Source organism: Lactuca sativa, chromosome 8 (genome assembly GCF_002870075.4).
Source record: "Lactuca sativa cultivar Salinas chromosome 8, Lsat_Salinas_v11, whole genome shotgun sequence".
NCBI lineage: Eukaryota > Viridiplantae > Streptophyta > Magnoliopsida > Asterales > Asteraceae > Lactuca > Lactuca sativa.
In genome coordinates this window covers 204,307,375-204,326,861 of record NC_056630.2, presented here as the reverse complement: position 1 = coordinate 204,326,861, position 19,487 = coordinate 204,307,375, and the positions used below count along the sequence as shown (strand labels likewise).

Genomic DNA, 19,487 nt, shown 5'->3' with positions numbered 1-19,487 from the left:
CAAGATCACATAAATATATATCAAAAGTCCCCTGCGTGTGTACAGATCAAGCCGACGCCTTTCCACGGTCATCGCTAGTACCTGAAACAACAACACTAACACTGTAAGCACGAAGCTTAGTGAGTTCCCCAAAATACCACACATAAAACACATATTAGCCACTCGAGGCTATAACTCTATGGGTCCGTGCACCCAAACTCTGTGAACCCTCAAGTTCTAACTCTAGGAACCTTCCGGTTCCAACTCTATAAACATGCACAACATAATCACATAGAAATAATGCAGTACAACATATAGCATACATAACATACAAATACTCTGTCACATAACTCTGGTTACCTATTCAAGGTAAAGTATAGTGAGAAGACTCACCTCGCGTATCTCGGTATCTCACGAATCCTGGAAATCCCTCGTGCCCGATCCTCCGAGCTCTAATCCTCCTATAACATCATATGTCTCTAATTAACACTTTTTATCTCTAAGGTTGACTATCCCTAAGAAGTCAACACAGGTCAACTCTGGTCAACGGTCAACGGTCAACTTTGACCGGACTCGGCGAGTGCACTAAGGCGACTCGGCGAGTCTAAACGTTTTCACCAACTCTCTAGGATTCCCTTTTTACACGTCGAGTACTCTCCCTGACTCGACGAGTTCCATCTGGCAGAATCGCGGGGCCACCCCGACTCAACTCGCCGAGTCCCAAGAACAACTCGGCGAGTCCCAGCTCGACTCAGTCCACTTGACCACCCTCCCTAACTCGCCCTGACTCACCGAGTCAACCCATGACTCGACTGGACCACTCACTGGCCGATCTAAGGGCAATCTTCAAGCTACTCGCCGAGTCTGCTCATCGGACTCGACGAGTTCATGCCATGCAATCACTCAAACTCGCTTCTAAGGTCAGATCTGTTCCATCAATTCATAGATCTGGCCTTCCTAGACTGATTCACCACGTAAATCCCCTAACTTGGTGAACATACAACCTCTATATGACCATATATGAAGAATTATCAACAAATGCCATAACTCAAGGTCATAACCTCCATTGTTCTTCATAAAGCTTGATGAATGAGGCTCTCTGGACCTCTATGGATCCAGATTCAAGCCTCATCACTAGCAAGGGACTATTTGGCCATCAAATCAACCCAACAAAGGCCACATGAAACCCTAAATCCAATTATACTTCATAAAACAGAAGATGAGCCGAAATCATACCTCTAGATCGATGATCTAAGCTTCAAATCCACAGTATAGCAACCTCCTTTGCTTCCTCTTGGCTAGAACCTCCCTCTTCTTTGCTAAACAACACACAAAGGTCAAGAAATGCTTCCTTTCTCTCTCAAAATGTTCAAGCACTCTAGGGTTTCTCTCTATGGACTGCTGAGCACAAATGACGGCCATAAGGCCCTTTAAATAGGTCCCAAACCCGAGAAATTAGGGTTTCATTAAACAGCGCGGACTCGCCGAGTCCATATCTTGGACTCGCCGAGTCCAGGCGAATCCCGCTTCCAGAATCACGATCCTACTCGGCGAGTCTGGGCTCCAACTCGCCGAGTCCCCTCTCAAAACACCAAAATCATAAACATAAAAAGATACCTGAAAATCCGGGCTGTTACATAATATATATCGATAATAATTTATTAGTTTAGTGATTTCGTTTTCAAAAAGTTTCACCTAATAAAAAAAATTAGTATACAGTTTTTTCTCAAAAGTTTTTTATCAATAAAATATTACTATAATATATTTTTAGTGGTTGTTAATAAATTTTAAACTATAACTTAATAATATTTTTTTGTTTCTTCTATAATGCTGGCTAATATTCTAATTATATATGTTTTAAAATGTTCCGATTTTTAAAATCCGAATTACAAAAACTGATCCGACCGAATTGTAAGTTGGTTGGATCGAATCGGATTTCAATTTAGTTTAGATTATTTGGATCTATCTTTTGAAAAACGAAATCAATTTGAATTCACTCAATTGAATTGGATCAAATCGATCCATCCAAACGAACACTTCTACTCCTAGAGGTTGTCACAATGGTTGGGTTGGAATTTCATTACTTGTGATTCTTTTGGGTTTTTCATCTAGATATGCTCTTTTAACTACACAAAACAATCTTTTTTAGTGACCACCTAAAATTTGGTATTACATATATTAAGTCATCATTGAATTTTGATAATACTACAAGTTTATTGACCGATACTACGAGTATCGCTATTTACCGGTCACTAACCGTTTCAATTTGTTTAATATATATAACAAATATTAGTGAGTGAAAACATGGTTATTGTGTTGGAGGCCTAACAACTAAACATAATGGTCACTACATTGAAGGTTTAGTACCAAAAATAATGATTACAACTACTTGTCGTTATTCGAATACCCTAAACATCAAATGGAAACACTATGACGACACAATATACTCACTAAATTACAAAATGAAAGAAAAATTAAGGACCATAAAATATTCTCTCTCTCTCTCTCTCTCTCTCTCTCTCTCTCTCTCTCTCTCTCTCTCTCTCTCTCTCTCTCTCTCTCTCTCTCTCTCTCTCTCTCTCTCTCTCTCTCTCTCTCTCTCTCTCTCTCAGAGCTTATCTGGTGTCATGTGTCGGAGTCGGATGATCCGTTTTCCTCTTGTGGGACCACATTATACCAGCCAGTCTGTTGCCCTAACGGCCCATCCATTGGACTGTGCTTAACATTTTGGGCTTTTGCAAGGCCTTCCGCTGGGCCCAATTTTTAACAGATATAGATACTTGCCTATTTTGACCTTGCTAAACGGTGTCGTTCCATGTCCTCCTGCTATTACAGTCCCACATTACCACTATCTCCGTATCTCGGTTCTCTGATTCTCTCGAGTTCTGACTCCTGATGCCACCGCTTCCGCTTCACATCAGCCTCCCGGATATCAGCTTTGAAGAAGATGATTGAGTCTCCCGCCTGTGGTAGGTAATGCACTCATAGCAATCGAAGATCTTGAAGAACTTCTAGTTGATTGTGCATTCGTCAAGGTAATTAATTACAGTTTTACAGGTTATTTTTTCAGTTGTTTCTTCTTCCTCTTATCAATATTTGCTTTTGTCTTACGACTTATCTCGAAGCCCTAAATTTTGATGTGATTTAAATACATCACTAAATACATTCAATTAGGTCTTAGAATTTCTATGTCTAGATTGATTTTGTACTTATCCGCTTTGATTGGGTAACTATCAGTCTATCATTCATGTCGAATGTTCGAGTAAGGTGTTGATTACTTATTTGGTGAAGAGGTTTAACTATTGTTGATGTGGAATTCATGGATACATTAATGGACGTAGATGATTCGCTAACTTCGTGCTTGTTTGGATCATCGCTAATTTAGGTTAATTCACAATACAAGATTAGATAGTTGATCGATGAAGACTCAATTACGCCTGTCCAATCTCTTTAATCAGCTTTGGAGAACCATTACACTCCTCATTCATTTCGTTTTCTCTCTCCACAACTTCAACAACATCTTCGCACCACTATTAATGGGAGAGGTTCACCAGAGACCACGCCTTGAAGAAGGGAGAAGTAATGAAGGAGGAAGAAGGTCGTGGTCGGGCACGAGCAGCATAAGACCACACCACCTTAGCTCCACATGTTTCGGGGCGTTGTTCATGCTGTGATCAATGGTCCACATCTACCTGATATCCTCAAGGAATGAAAAAAAAAAAGTTTTTTGCATAATAATTTGTGATTTTTTATCCAAATGGGCAGAAATCAAAATATTTAGAGTAAATTACATGAATGGTCCCTATGGTTTGAAGTAATTTGCGTATTTGGTCCCTAAACCATAGGGACCATAGTAAGGATTCTCCTTTTTGTTAAATCTACAAGGTCCGCATTGTTAGACCAGTTGGTATGGACAACACTCATATGCGCGATTCCAACGCGGTAGGCTAATAACGGCGCCATAACGCCTTGAACAACGCCCCTAGGACACGTTAACGGCCATTATGGTAGCCGAAGTCATTGTGGTAGCAAGGCTTGACGTGTTGATTTTCGTCAAACAGTCGCAATTTCAACCGTTCACAAACGGTCGCAAAGTTTTAAAAATAAAAAATAAAAAAATTACCATATTTTTTTTACATTTTACCTCTATTTAAATACATATACATCTCAATTTTACCTACACAATATATATATATATATATATATATATATATATATATATATATATATATATATATATAGATAGAGAGAGAGAGAGAGAGAGAGAGAGAGAGAGAGAGAGAGAGAGAGAGAGAGAGAGAGAGAGAGAAAACATTTCTTAAAAGGAAACTGCAATAAAAAAATTACCATAATTTTTTTACATTTTACCTCTATTTAAATACATATACATCTCAATTTTACCTACACAATATATATATATATATATATATATATATATATATATATATATATATATATATATATATATATATATATATATATATATAGAGAGAGAGAGAGAGAGAGAGAGAGAGAAAACATTTCTTAAAAGGAAACTGCAATAAAGTCCCTACATCTTAGTTTTATAATCGATTTAGTCCCTATATATATATATATATATATATATATATATATATATATATATATATATATATATATATATATATATATATATATATATATATATATATATATATATATATATACAATTAAGTCCCAAATACCGGTAATCGTATTCAATTTAACTCTTTGACCTGGTTAACAGGTCATCAAACTTTCAGAAATTACATTTTCAAGCCAAAATTTCAAAATTTATTACAAATTTGGTCCAAAATTTATACTTTTGGCCTATAATTTAAATTTTGTTATAAATTTGGTCCAAACTTTATCATTTTTGTCTAAATTTTAGAATTTTATTATGAATTCATCATGACTTTAGTTTTTTTTTTACAACTATTTTTCTCAAAGAATTGTTTCTAATAGGTTTTTTCTTTATAAAATCATATTTATATAAAAAAAACGTATTTTCTCTTAAAAATCTTATATTTTCTATATAAAAACTTTTTTGTATATGAAATATCTAGTTATAAAAATAAGTATTTATTAAGTTTATAAATATATACAAATCCGTTTTTATAAAAAAAATGTATACAAAAAAGTTATTTTACAAAAAAAAGTATACGAGCACCTATTTAATCTATATTTTTTTTTATAAAATCGTGTTTGTTTATATATTTTTTTATAAAAACGTGTTTGAATAATTTTTTATATAATACGTGCTTGTGTACATTTTATAAAATGTATACAAACACAATTTTATAAAATATATACAAACACGGTTTTATAAAATGTATACAAACATGATTTTATAAAATGTATACAAACACATATTATTTAAAAAATTATTCAAACACGTTTTTATAAAGGTGATAAGTGTTTGTATGTATTTTTTTGTAAAATACGTTTTTGTATACATTAAAAAAAACGGAATTGTATATATTTATATACTTAATACATATATATTTTTATAACTAGATATTTCATATAAAAAAAGTTTTTAAAAAAGTTTTTATATAGAAAATATAAGATTTTTCCTGTGAAAATACGTTTTTTTTTCTTTTTTTATAAATATGATTTTTTAAAGAAAAAACATATTAGAAACAACTTTTTGAGAAAAAAATTATAAAAAAACTAAATTTAGGATGAATTCATAATAAAATTCTAAAATTTGGGCAAATAGGGTAAAGTTTGGACCAAATTTTTAACAAAATTTAAAATCTGGGCCAAAAGTGTAAATTTTGGACCAAATTTGTAATAAATTTTGAAATCTGGGCAAAAAATGTAATTTTTGAAAGTTGGATGACCTTTTGACGGGGTCAAAGGGTTAAATTGAATACTATTACCAGTATTTGGGATATAATTGAATAAAAAAATATATATGGACTAAATCGATTATGAGGCAAATATGTAAGAACTTTATTGCAAATTTCCCTTTCTTAAATAGAGAACAATTGAGAACAAATTGCAATCACTCATTTTAAAAAACGAAATTTATTATTCATTATTTAGAAAATAAAAATAGCATCCCACCTATCCTATCCCCACACCTCATAATATTACATTGAAGTAGCTCCACCAAAGACGACCGGACCGTCACCAACCATCGGACTACCGGACCACCATCGAATCGACTGGAACACCGTCGGAGTGATCGGACCACCAACAAAATGCTGTTTCTTCACTCACTATAGATCTTCTTTGACATCCTTTTTTCGCCCCCATTCGTTCGCTCATCGAAAACTACTTCCTCCCATCTTCTTGAACTGGCGCCCCAAACAATTTCATTCTTCTATCCTCTTCCTGAACCATCTCATTCCGCCTCTCATCTTCCTTAGTTGGAAAGCACTTCGTCGGAAAGCACCTCCGTTTCGTATCCTTTCTGATCTCGTTTTCTGTCGGTTGCCAGATCTGGTTTCATCGGTGACGAATCTGAAGCAGAAGGAAACCGTATCTAGTTTCCGATTCGGTTTCACTAGCCATTGTAGTTGCAATACAAAGTTTTCCCGATCTGCTTTCATCGGACATCGTCAAATTATATCTCAAACATCGTCGATTTGTATCTCAAACACTAATAGCCGGTATATCTCAAACACTTCCTTCTCAGATACTATTCGTGATATATTGTCTTTACCAGAGGAGAAAAATGGATGAATGTGCTCATTTTTAGAGATTTTCTTCAACTTCATGTTGCCGGAGATGGTATCGATCGATGTCCATTCCATTGGTGGCCGATTCCTTTTCCCTAATGAGGAGTTGCTTTTCACGGCGAGCTTCACGATGAGGTTATGTTTATTCAAATTCAATTAAGTACACATTTATCAAGCTATGGTACACGTACTTTTTTCTTATATATTAATGACCTGTTATAAATTTAAAACCCTCAAAACTTTTTCTTTTTTGTTATTAGAGCCCTATACATACCCATTAAAATAACACCTATTCATATAAAAAATTAAAAGACTATAATAATTAATGTTGTTGTGAAATCTTTTATGTTCATTTTTTTTTTGAAACAGCAACATATATATATATATATATATATATATATATATATATATATATATATATATATATATATATATATATATATATTAAACAAGCAACACTTAACAAGAAGCTAAGAAGCCATTTGCAAAAATACGAAAAGGTCCGAATGAAATTACATATTAGAATAAAAATGAGAAAATGAGGAGATACTCCAATCCACCCAACTCCCACACCCGAAACTACTTCTATGTTTGCACCATAAATAGGAAAGTGAAATGACATTGTCAGCCGCCTTTTATGGTATTTTTTGACAAACAAAACTTTTTCTGTTTTAATATATTGCTAACTTAAATTTGTTATAATATCATATTTAGATATATGTGAACTCTAATATAACTTTAAAACAACAAAAAGTGTATTTTGAATAATGATAGTATACAAGTATTTTTATAATAAGAAATTTATATAATAAAAAAATAGATTTGTTCATTATACTTATATTATATAAATTTTATAACAAGCGAGAGTTTTTTTTTTAACATATGATATGATAAGAATTGATTGAAAAAACATATTTAATTTAAGGAAAGTAGGTTTTTAGAACAAAAATGTCGTTAAAAAATATATATTAAAAATATTGCTATGAATATTCATATGGAGTAACATAATCACATGCGATTAAATACAAAGAAATTGTTGTTGAATTGGAACATGAAAACGAATCTTGTCTAAATAAATCATATGCTATTAAATATATATAATCATATGGGATTAAAGACACGTGACCAACTATTAAATTTAAAACGAGAAAAATAAATATTGTCCATATAAATCATATGTGATTAAATACATGTAATCACATGTGATTAGATGTATCTAATCACATGTGATTAGATGTATCTAATCACATGTGATTAGATGTATCTAATCACATGTGATTAGATGTATCTAATCACATATGGTTTATTTTGACAAAATTTATTTCCGCTTTCTCCATTAAATAATTGTTCTCTTGTATTTCATCGCATGTGATCATATGTACGTAACAACATTCACATATTATTTATTTAGACAAGATTCATTTTCGCTTTTTTGATTAAATACTGGTTGTTTTGTATTTCATCAAATTTGATTATATTTATCTGATCACATTATTTATATGGACATAAACGAATTTTGTCCATATAAGTCATATGTGATGAAATAAATATATAATCACATATAATTATATATACGTGAAAAAAATAATCTTTGTCCACATTAATTATATATGATTAAATACTTGTAATCATATATGATTAAATATTTGAGAAAAATTATTGAATCGAAAACGCAAAAATGAATATTATCCATATAAATCACATGTGACTGTATATATATATATATATATATATATATATATATATATATATATATATATATATATATATATATATATAATCACATGTGATTATATGTATCTAAGCAGACTTATATGGACAATATTCATTTACACAATATTGATTCAATAGATGTATTAATAACTTTAATCATATGTGATTTAAAACATTTAGTCATATGTGATTATATGTATTTAAACACATGATATATATGGACAAAATCGAATTTTGTCTATATAAATCATATGTGATTAGATACATATAATTACATGTGATTAGATACATATAATCACATGTGATTATATACATATAATCACATGTGATTATATACATATAATCACATGTGATTATATACACGAGAACAACTATTAAATTAAAGAAAACAAATATTTTTCACATAAATCATATGTGATTAGATACACATAATCATATGTGATTAAATATATGAGACCAACTATTGAATCGAAAACGCAAATGTGAATATTTTCAAATTAAATCATATATCTTTAAATATATATAATCACATATGATTCTATGTATCTAATCACATATGATTGATGTAGACAAGTTTCAATTTCACATTCTCGATTCAATAGATGTTCATGTATTTAATCACATGTGATTATATGTATCTAAACACATGTTATCTATATGGAAAAAATCAAAGCGTGTCTATATAATTAATATGTGATTAGATACATATAATCACATGTGATTATACATACGAGAACAAGTATTAAAAATATGAAAACAAATCTTTGTTCATATTAATCATAAGTGATTAAATAAATATAATTAAATATGATTAAGTACATGTGGTGGAGATGAGTATGGTACGTGGTGGGTTGTGGGTTGTGGTGGTGGTGGATGTAGGAAAAGGTGGTGGGTAGTAGTGATGGGTGGTGGTGGGTGATAACTGGTTTGTGGTGGTTGTGACTGGTGGCGGGTGGTGATGAAGGGTAGTATGTGGGGGTGGGAGTGGTGGTTATGATGGGTCGGTGGTGATGGTTGATATGGGCTTATTTAGTCATAAAAATCATGCATTATCTTAATACTTTATGTTGTTTTTATATCATTTTATGGACAAAAGGTACTTAATTAGCTTAATATTTCAATTTCAGCAATAAAATACATGCTCAGGTGAAAAAGAAAGATGATTAAGTGATTGGAAGCTTGGAGAATAAAAGAAGGTTGTAACATGAAGAACTCGACGAGTTGACCCTCAACTCGACGAGTTGGTGAGAATATTTTTGATTCAAGGATGCATTGTCGTACACGTTGCAAACGCGGAATATTGAAAAAACTTGTCGAGTTATTCTAAAAAACTCAACGAGTTAGGTTGATTTTTGGAAACTATAAATAGATAACATCTATGCCTGAAACCCTAACTTTTGCTGAAGGCTAGCTGCGATTATTGAAGACCAGAAGGGTTCTTGAAGCTTCAGATTTCGAGAATTCAACATAAGAGGCAATTTAAAAGAGAATCAAAGTCAAATAATCATTCTTCTTTTCTTAATCTTTGTTTTGAACCATGTTTGAATCATTAAATTTTGATTTTAGGTTATTACTTGCTTTAGATATGAGCTAAAAGCTTTTTACTTCTGTTTGGATGAGATGATCTTATGAATGTGGTTTGATTGAGTGGTTGGATTAATGTTAATTTGGTTATTCATCTTGTTAAGCTTGTTAAAGATCCTCATATATTGATGATAAATATTTTCTGTTAATAAGTGAGTTATTAAGTCGCATTAACATCTTCTTGATTACTTGATTCGTATAGTTTTGTGAATACAAAATTGTATGCCTAGGAATAATGAATATGAAACTAGGGTTAATTAGGAAATATGTAAATCAATGTGTGAGCATGTATGATGAACAACCATATATGAGTTGATTGAATTGAACAAATTTGATTAGCTATTATTACAAGTCTTACTTGATACGAACTGAACACTAGGAAACTTGTTAGTTTAGTCAACTGGCCATTGTTTGAATTAACTTGTCTACTACAGGATTGGTAATAATGAACATGAACCCCATCACATTAGGAATCGGTAATCATTGACATATTGATCCATTGCACTTGCCACGAAATCAACCATAGGAATAAGTGAATCGAATCTAAACATAAGTCTCTTTTATCATTGAATCTAGTTGTCATTTCTTGTTCTTCTTAGTTGTTAATTGTCTTTGTTTGAAAGTTAATTGATTGATTAAGTTTCTAGTCTTGCAAAACTAGAGAAAACCCCTCTTTTATTAATTGTTTCATGTGTTTAATTTGTGTTTGAAGTAATAGGATTAAAACTAGTGCGTTTTACACACATCAAGTTTTTGGCGCCGTTACCGGGGAACGGTTCTAATAGTTATTTTATTTTCTAGTGTTATCGATCATTTGTGTGAGATTTATCTTGTATAAAGTTACCTGTTTTTAGTTTTTATTTTTAATTAATTTTCAGCTTTTTACGCTAAACTCGTTGAGTTTATTACTGAACTCGACGAGTTCATCACGTTTCCAGTTTCGTATCTTTTTCATTTTTGTTCGTTTTACACGTATTTCTCTGCTTTGTTTCAGGTTTTTATGACCTGAGGCTCTAGTTCCACACTAGTGCCACCCGTGGAAGATCCGGAGTCGATTATTCGCCAAAAGAGGGGAAAAGCGATCGAAGAACCCGATAATCTCAACGAAATCCACAACGAGAAGATAGAAGGTTATGAATCCGACACACCCACGTTTGGTGTAGAAAGCAATTCCGACCGAGAAGACGACATGGTCAACATTGCCGACATACCAATAGGGGACTATAAGAAGTGCATAAGAGATGGCACCGGGTCGGGACTTGTGCAACCAACAATTCCAGCCAATGCAAACTTCGAGTGGAAGGGTCACATACTCGCTCAACTGAGAGACATTTCGTTCTATGGAAAGGATCACGAAGATGCTTATAAGCATATTGAAGAAGTCATGAACATTGCCGACTATTTCCACATGCCAAACGTGCCTCGCGATACCGTTTTACTTTGGATGCTACCGGTGACATTCAAAGGAGCCGCTAAGGAATGGTTGAAATCCCTACCTCCAGGATCCATTACAACATGGCAAAAGATGCGTGAAGATTTCATTGATCACTTTTGTCCACCTTCCAAGATAGCAAAATTGAAGAAAGCTATTGCCAATTTCGAGCAGATGCCAGAATAATCACTCTATGAGGCATGGGAGAGATACACGGGTTTGATAAGAAATTGTCCTCAAAACGACTTGAACGTGCAACAAGAGGTTTCTATCTTTTATGATGGTGTGAACGTCACAACTAGGCAATTACTTGATTCCCAAGGACCTCTCACAAGGAAACCACTAGTTGTTATCAAAACTTTAGTGGAAGAGTTCTCCAAACATTCAAGGGAGTATCACAACCCAAGGAATGACACGACTAGAGGCATGGTGAATTCAGTTTTCGATGATATGGCTGAAATGATGGCAAAGCTAGAAAGTATGGATCGTAGGATGACAAAGATGGATCAATCCATCCATGCCATTCGGGTAGGTTGTGACAATTGTAGCGGGCCCCATCTTACTAAAGATTATGATCTTGATGAGAACGGCAACTGAAAGGCACAAGTTTGTTATTCAAGTGGTAATAGATTGGATGATGATTGGCGAAAACCCAAGAAGGAATAGCTTCCCTACGATGAGTACAAGAAGGCAAAGGAGGAGAAATATAGGTAAAAGACGCACAGGTTTTATCAAAAAGAGGAACCGGTACAAGAAAAAAGATGGATCTTGAAGCTATGTTAGCCCGATTTGCTAGTGCTTCCGAAAAAGGCATGATGATGTCGTTGCGGCCATTAGAGATCAACAAAAGATGATGAAGGAGCACCAAGCAATGATGATGGATCAACAATCTCTACTCCGGAATCAACAAGCTTCAATATTAAATATTGAAAAACAACTTGGGAAACTTGCCAAGCAATTTAACGAAAGAACACCGGGCGGACTTCCGAGCGATATCGAGAAAAATCCAAGGGGGGCACACATTAACATAGTGACAACAAGGAGTGGGAAGATAATTACACCCCTGACCCCAATCCTAAGTGAAGATCCTAAGGAAGTACAAGAAAAAGACCAAGAAAATCCAGAATCGCGTACAGTGGAGAAATCTCGTCGAGTTTCTGAGAAAAACTCGACGAGTTTCATACCTGATGTGAAAAATCAGATGCCAGCCAAGCCATACTGTAACGACCCGTCCCCGGTATGATGATTCCATAGTATTTAATTAGAAGTTTGCAAGAGGGACTCGGCGAGTTCATAGCCTGACTCGCCGAGTAGGGACATGATTTCGAGCACGTGTTAGTCGGCGACTCGGCGAGTCCATATTCGGGACTCGGCGAGTCTGACTGCCTGGAAGAAACCCTAAATCCCCGGGTTGCTCACTATTTAATCCACCTTATAGCCCTCAATCTCGCCTCCTTCACCCTCAGAAAGCTGTGAGAAAACCCTAATCCATCCTTGAGTGATCTAAGTGTTCTTGTGGTAAAATTTTGAAGGCTTGAAGAAGGAGAAGAAGAAAGGAGCAAGGAGAAGAGGTGTAGAGCAAAGATCCAAGGGCAAATCAGAGTTCTTTGAGGTATTCTTCGGATTCCCTCCTATTTTATGCTTTTAACCTCCATTAGAACTCTTCTAGATCTAGTTTGATGCTTCTCTCAAGCCTTATGATTGTATGGATGCCCTATTATGTCGAGATATCCTTAGATCTGTTCATTTAGGAGTGGTAGAGCCCAGATCTATTGCCTTTTTGAAGTTACCTTGCATGAAAACCCTAGATCTAGCCTTTATTATGCTTTTTGAGCCATTTTAGCTTCATGGATGCATATGGGCACGTAAAGATAGAATCTTTACGTGCTAATCGAGTTAAGGGAGTCCAGATCTATTAGTTTTATACACTGGATTCAAGCAGAATCGAGTTTTGAGTTGCTGCATGCAAGCGACTCGACGAGTCGGAAGAACGACTCGGCGAGTCGAGTCGCGAGTCCCCGTTTTTCCCCTTTTGAGTGTTGACGAGTGGAAGCCTGTGAGTAGTAGAGTGGACTCAGTGAGTCGGAGAGCAGACTCAGTAATGGAGGGACTCGGCGAGTTGTTCATACAACTCGGCGAGTCCAAGGCAATCTTCTTAAGCTCAAGAACAACTCGTCGAGTTGTTCATATGACTCGGCGAGTCGGATGAAGATTGTCTGAGTTCTTGGATAGAGAGAGTACTCGTCGAGTCGATGCCATACTCGACGAGTAGCCGCGAGTGGGGTTGTGAAATGAGATTAGAGACTCGGCGAGTTGGTGGCCCAACTCGGCGAGTCAGGTCAACTGTGGGTTGACTTTGACCGGGAGAGTTGACTTTGACCAAGGGTAAAAGAGTTATTTTACCCCAGTGCAGTGTTTAGTATTTGATTGAGTGTGTTTATGGCCTTGTAGCCGAGGAGATACCGGAGCAGCAGCAGTTAGCTTCCAGAGCCATTCACATAGCAGCCAGTTCACGAGGTGAGTGTTCCTTCCAGTAGTAACGAGTCTAAGGCCACAATGCCGACCCGTTTAGCTAGCAGTCAGCTTCGGACCTTAGTCCGATGTAGTAGTTAGTATGTTTGATGCCTTCGTGGTTCAGACAGGGTTATGTGTTTATGCTAGATGATATGTTTATGCTATGTTCAGTTAGCTTCGGACTTCGATCCGATGTAGGGGACAAGGTCCCAGTCAGCTTTGGACTTCGGTCCGATGTCAGCTTCGGACTTCGATCCGATGTAGGGGACGTAGGTCCCAGTCAGCTTCGGACTTCGGTCCGATGTCTCAGTCAGCTTCGGACTTCGGTCCGATGTCCTAGTCAGCTTCAGACTCGGTTCGATGCAGGGGACGAAGGTCCCAGTCAGCTTCGGACTTCGGTCCGATGTTTCAGCCAGCTTCGGACTTCGGTCCGATGTAGGGGGCAAGGCCCCGGTTAGCCGGACTTCGGTCCGATGCAGTGGGCAAGACCCAGTATGTGCTTTATATGTTATTGTTTGGTATGTGGTAGTTTGGGGGAGCTCACTAAGCTTCGTGCTTACAGTTTCAGTTTTGGTTTCAGGTACTTCCGCAAGCAGAGGGAAGGGCTCGGGGTGATGGCATCGCACACACTACAACCACAGTTTTTATCCTGGGAGTTGATCAGTTATCTTATATATGTTTTGATACAGTCATGACATCGTTTTCTCATTTGTATTTTAGTATGGTTTTGAGATTTGCAACGCATGGTTTTATTATGATATACTCCGTTTTATGATTATGGTTATATTAAAAATGAAATTTTCGGGTCGTATTTTTGGGTCGTTTCAAGTTGGTATCAGAGCCCTGGTTTGAGGGATTCGGATACACCTCCGGGTGCATCTGAACTCAAACTAAGGGAAAGATAAAAAGATTTTCAAAAAGAAAAAATGTTTTCGAATGAGATTTTGATAAACACTTAGAAAGAAAAGAATTTTTAAACAAGATAAGGGTGTGGTGCATGCGATCAGCCGAGCTCAAGTAAGTACTCCCAAATTACCAATACAAGTTTTATTATTATGATCAATTGTTCCAGCTTCAGTAGAACAGCATGCTAGTATAGGACTAAGGATCTAGGAGGATGCCTTATGTGCCTGCTTTATGTGTTACAGCTTTATGAGAATTGCATGCTAGTATTGAGTAAACAGCAGTAGGATAGCCTGTTTAGGTTATGCCTTGTAGCGCGAGCTTAGCATTGTATGCTAGAGTAGCTTCTCGTTATGAGAATAGTTTTGCCTGAGTATGTTTCCCTTATCCGAATGCTGCTTGCTTTGTGCTTTGTGGGACTCTGAGTGGTGGGAGTTAGCCATTAGGTGAATACGCCACATCACATGTGATCAGGGTTGAATAATCTCAGAGTGCTGGATTTGGCCCTATTGCGCAGCTCTTGTCTGAGTCCAACCGTTGTAGGGACGAGTCTTTTACTCGAAGGATTATCTAAGCCTCATTGTATGTGATGGTATTCAGGTAGTGGCTAATCAGCATTACAAGGAGGCCTTCGGCAGCTGAGGACTGGTATGAGTGGAGTCAGCGATTTCCCTAGGGCAAGCCTAGGATGAGAGTAATAGAGATCAGTAGTAGTAGAAGTGACTTGGTGGAGTCAAGGCGGTTCTTAAGGAAAGTACGGATAGATGTGGAAGGTAGTATGGGCCCGTACTACTGAAAGCAGAGGATCCGTACTCAAATCAAGGAAGGCCGAGACAAGACCAGGAAGCTAGTAGTAGTATCAATGATCCCTTGAGATATTTCAGTTTTCTGATATTGCTATGATGTGTTTCAGTATGGTGGTTTTGCGTCCGAGGACAGCAGCCGGCAGTGGAGGTGCCGGGGAGGGATCAGGATCAGGCTCGGGGAACGAGCACATGGATGAGCAGACCAGAGAGTTTCTTTCTTCAGAGATTACTTGTATCATTTTAGAGCAGACTCCTGTGATCTTCGATTCGATCAAGGAGGGGATCCTAGAGCTGATGGATGAGAGATTGGGCACCTTCCGTGCCGAGGTGGTGGCCATGATGGGGTCGCGCACACTTACTTTCCGGGAGTTCAGGGCATGTGGAGCTCCAGACTATCATGGGGCGCAGGACCCCATAGCGAGTACTAGATGGTTGGCGGATGTGGCCAACGCATTCCGCACTAGCAGGTGTCCCGAGGGGGACAAGGTCAGATTGGCGTCCTGTCTTCTGAAGGACAGGGCACGGGATTGGTGGGAGGAGGTCGGACATACTATGGGAGATGATGCAGCATGGGATGCCATGACCTGGGCTGATTTCTCTACCAGGTTCAGGGCTGAGTTTGCACCAGTTATTGAGGTGCAACAGTTAGCCAGAGAGTTTCAGAACCTCACCCAGACTACGGAGACCGTGGCGGAGATCACCGCCAAGTTCAAGGAGAGGGCTCTTCTCGTTCCTCAGTATGCAGCCGATGAGGAGATGAAGAAGGCCCGTTATCATGAGATGTTGCGGAGCGATATCCGCCAGTTTGTGAGCCGGTCCAGCTGTAAAACGCTGGACGACATGATTGCTAGGGCTCGAGAGAGGGAGATTGATCTCGAGATGGAGAAGAAGAGGAAACCGGAGGCGGTTTCGGGTTCAGGAGGTTCGGGCAAAAAGCCCAAGGTTTCAGATCATAGGTCCAGGTCTCAGCCGAGCCACAGCCGATGTGGCAGGTGTGGGAAGATGCACGATGGGGTGTGCAAGGCAGGGAGTTCCGGCTGTTTCAAGTGCGGTCGGACTGGGCATTTGAGCAGGGATTGTACGGCCCCTGCTACTGCTGTTGCAGCATCAGATCTGATTTGCTTTCAGTGCAATCAGAGGGGACATAAAAAGTCCCAGTGTCCGAGTTTAGCTGCAGTAGGGAAGGTGGTTGCACCTGCCCCTGCTACCTTGAGGATTACAGATGGCCGGCAGGGCCGAGCTGAGGTGCCAGTGGCGAAGAGTAGAGCGTTTCAGATTACAGCAGAGGAGGCGCGAGCGACTCCTGATGTGGTGACGGGGTCGTTCTCTGTGAACGACATTTCTGCTATGGTATTATTCGATTCGGGGGCTACCCGATCATTCGTATCGCTTGCGCTTAGCAGGAGATTTAGCAGAGCTCCAGGGGAGTTGGATTGTCCATTAGAGGTTGAGATAGCAGATGACAGGACCGTGAGGGTCGGAAGAGTGCATAGAGGGTGTTCTCTTCAGTTGTTTGATGAGCAGTTCTCAGTGGACCTGGTTCCTATTCCCCTGCGAGGGAATAAGGTTATTGTGGGCATGGATTGGCTAAGACCCAATGGGGCGGTGATTGATTGTGAGCTTCAGCTAGTGATGGTTCGCACTCCCAGTGGGGGAGAGTTAGTGATTCAGGGCGAGAGGCCACAGCGCGGACCGACCTTTTGTTCCGCCGCAAGGGCGAGGCGCTATTTTCAGCAGGGTTGCGCTGGTTATGTAGCTTATGTCTTGGATGCCCGGGAGAAGGGCAAGACGACAGTTGATGATGTTCCGATAGTGCGAGACTTCCCGGATGTATTTCCCGAGGATTTACCGGGGATACCTCCTGAGAGGCAGGTTGAGTTTGGGATCGACCTGATTCCTGGTGCGGCTCCGATAGCCAAGGCACCGTATCGCCTAGCTCCCCCTGAGATGCAAGAGTTGTCTACGCAGCTGCAGGAGCTGCTAGACAAGGGTTTCATCCGGCCGAGCAGTTCGCCTTGGGGAGCGCCTATCCTGTTTGTGAGGAAGAAGGATGGGTCGCATCGTATGTGTATAGATTACCGGGAGTTGAATAAGGTGACGGTGAAGAACCGTTACCCACTTCCGAGGATAGATGATTTGTTTGATCAGCTTCAGGGAGCATCTTGGTTCTCCAAGATTGATCTACGCTCCGGGTATCACCAGATGCGGGTTAGGGATGAGGATGTGCAGAAGACTGCTTTTAGGACAAGGTATGGTCATTATGAGTTGGTGGTGATGCCATTTCGGCTCACCAATGCTCCACTCGCGTTCATGGACTTCATGAATCGCGTGTGCATGCCGATGCTGGATCGGTCAGTGATAGTATTCATAGATGATATCTTGGTGTATTCCAAGACGCAGGAGCAGCACGAGGAGCACCTGAGGGAGGTGCTGGAAGTTTTGAGGAGGGAGTGACTTTTCGCAAAGTTCTCCAAGTGCGAGTTCTGGTTGCGCGAGGTGCAGTTCCTTGGTCACCTCGTCAACCAGAAGGGTATTCTGGTGGATCCGGCCAAGATAGAGGCCGTGATGCAGTGGGAGGTCCCGAAGTCTCCATCTGAGATTCGGAGCTTCCTAGGGTTGGCAGGGTATTACCGGAGATTCATTCAGGATTTCTCCAAGATAGCAGTGCCGCTCACCCGACTGACCAAGAAGTCGGTGGTATTTCGTTGGGGGCCTGAGCAGCAGGCAGCGTTCGAGACCCTCAGACAGAGGTTGTGCGAGGCTCCGATCCTTACCTTGCTAGAGGGAGTAGAGGACTTCGTAGTCTACTGTGATGCCTCAATCACAGGTATGGGAGCAGTGTTGATGCAGCGAGGCCATGTGATAGCTTACGCCTCGAGACAGTTGAAGCCTCACGAGGCTAACTATCCTACCCATGATTTAGAGCTGGGGGCGGTTGTGTTTGCCCTCAAGATTTGGAGGCATTATCTTTATGGGGTCCGTTGTACTATCTACACGGATCACAAGAGTTTGAGGTACCTTATGGATCAGCCGAGTCTGAACATGAGGCAGAGGAGGTGGTTAGATGTGCTGAAGGATTATGATTGTGAGATCCTTTACCATCCAGGGAAAGCCAACGTGGTGGCCGATGCCCTAAGCCGCAAAGTGTCGGCAGCCCCTATCAGAGATTTGTGTTTGAGGATGACAGTGATTACTCCGTTGTTGGAACGGATCAGGGAGGCTCAGGTCGAGGGCCTCAAGGAGGAGAGGCAGAAGTGTGAGAGGATAGTGGGCCGAGCATCTTCGTTCGATTATGACAGTCGGGGATTGCTGACACTTCATGGGAGAGTGTGGGTACCGTACTGGGGAGGAGTACGGCAGGTGTTGATGGATGAGGCTCATAAGTCTCGATTTTCTATCCACCCAGGGGCGACGAAGATGTATAGAGATCTTCGACCCGATTATTGGTGGCCTTGCATGAAGCGGGATGTCGCTTGGTATGTTGAGAGGTGCCTGACCTGCAGGAAGGTCAAGGCGGAGCACCAGAGGCCTCACGGCAAGATGCAGCCGTTAGACATTCCCGTGTGGAAATGGGAGGACATCACCATGGATTTTGTCACCAAGCTTCCCAGGACCGCACGAGGAGTGGATTCGATATGGGTAGTGGTGGATCGGTTGACGAAGAGTGCTCATTTTATCCCGATCCAGGAGAGTATATCGGCAGAAAAGTTAGCCGATATCTATGTGCGCGAGATCGTGGCACGTCATGGAGTGCCGGTATCGCTGGTGTCAGACTGAGATGTCCGTTTTACATCCAGATTTTGGAAGCGGTTTCACGACGAGATGGGTACTCGTCTTCATTTCAGCACCGCTTTCCACCCTCAGACGGAC

At 39.2% G+C, this 19,487-nt stretch overlaps 2 long non-coding RNA genes and 1 other non-coding gene across 3 annotated transcripts; 2 read left to right on the top strand and 1 right to left on the bottom strand.

Moving 5' to 3' along the window:
• Nucleotides 1-2,599: 2,599 nt before the first annotated feature.
• Nucleotides 2,600-3,917, top strand: LOC111919303 (uncharacterized). The gene is made up of 2 exons (XR_002859453.3): nt 2,600-3,014; nt 3,365-3,917. It is a non-coding gene; the product is annotated as an uncharacterized LOC111919303 (long non-coding RNA).
• Nucleotides 3,918-5,526: 1,609 nt separating this feature from the next.
• LOC111919304 (uncharacterized) lies at nt 5,527-10,059 on the top strand. Its single transcript, XR_002859454.3, has 2 exons — nt 5,527-6,800; nt 9,506-10,059. It is a non-coding gene; the product is annotated as an uncharacterized LOC111919304 (long non-coding RNA).
• A 1,476-nt stretch (nt 10,060-11,535) lies between these two features.
• Nucleotides 11,536-11,642, bottom strand: LOC111919318 (small nucleolar RNA R71). Its single transcript, XR_002859462.1, has one exon. It is a non-coding gene; the product is annotated as a small nucleolar RNA R71 (small nucleolar RNA).
• Nucleotides 11,643-19,487: the final 7,845 nt, after the last annotated feature.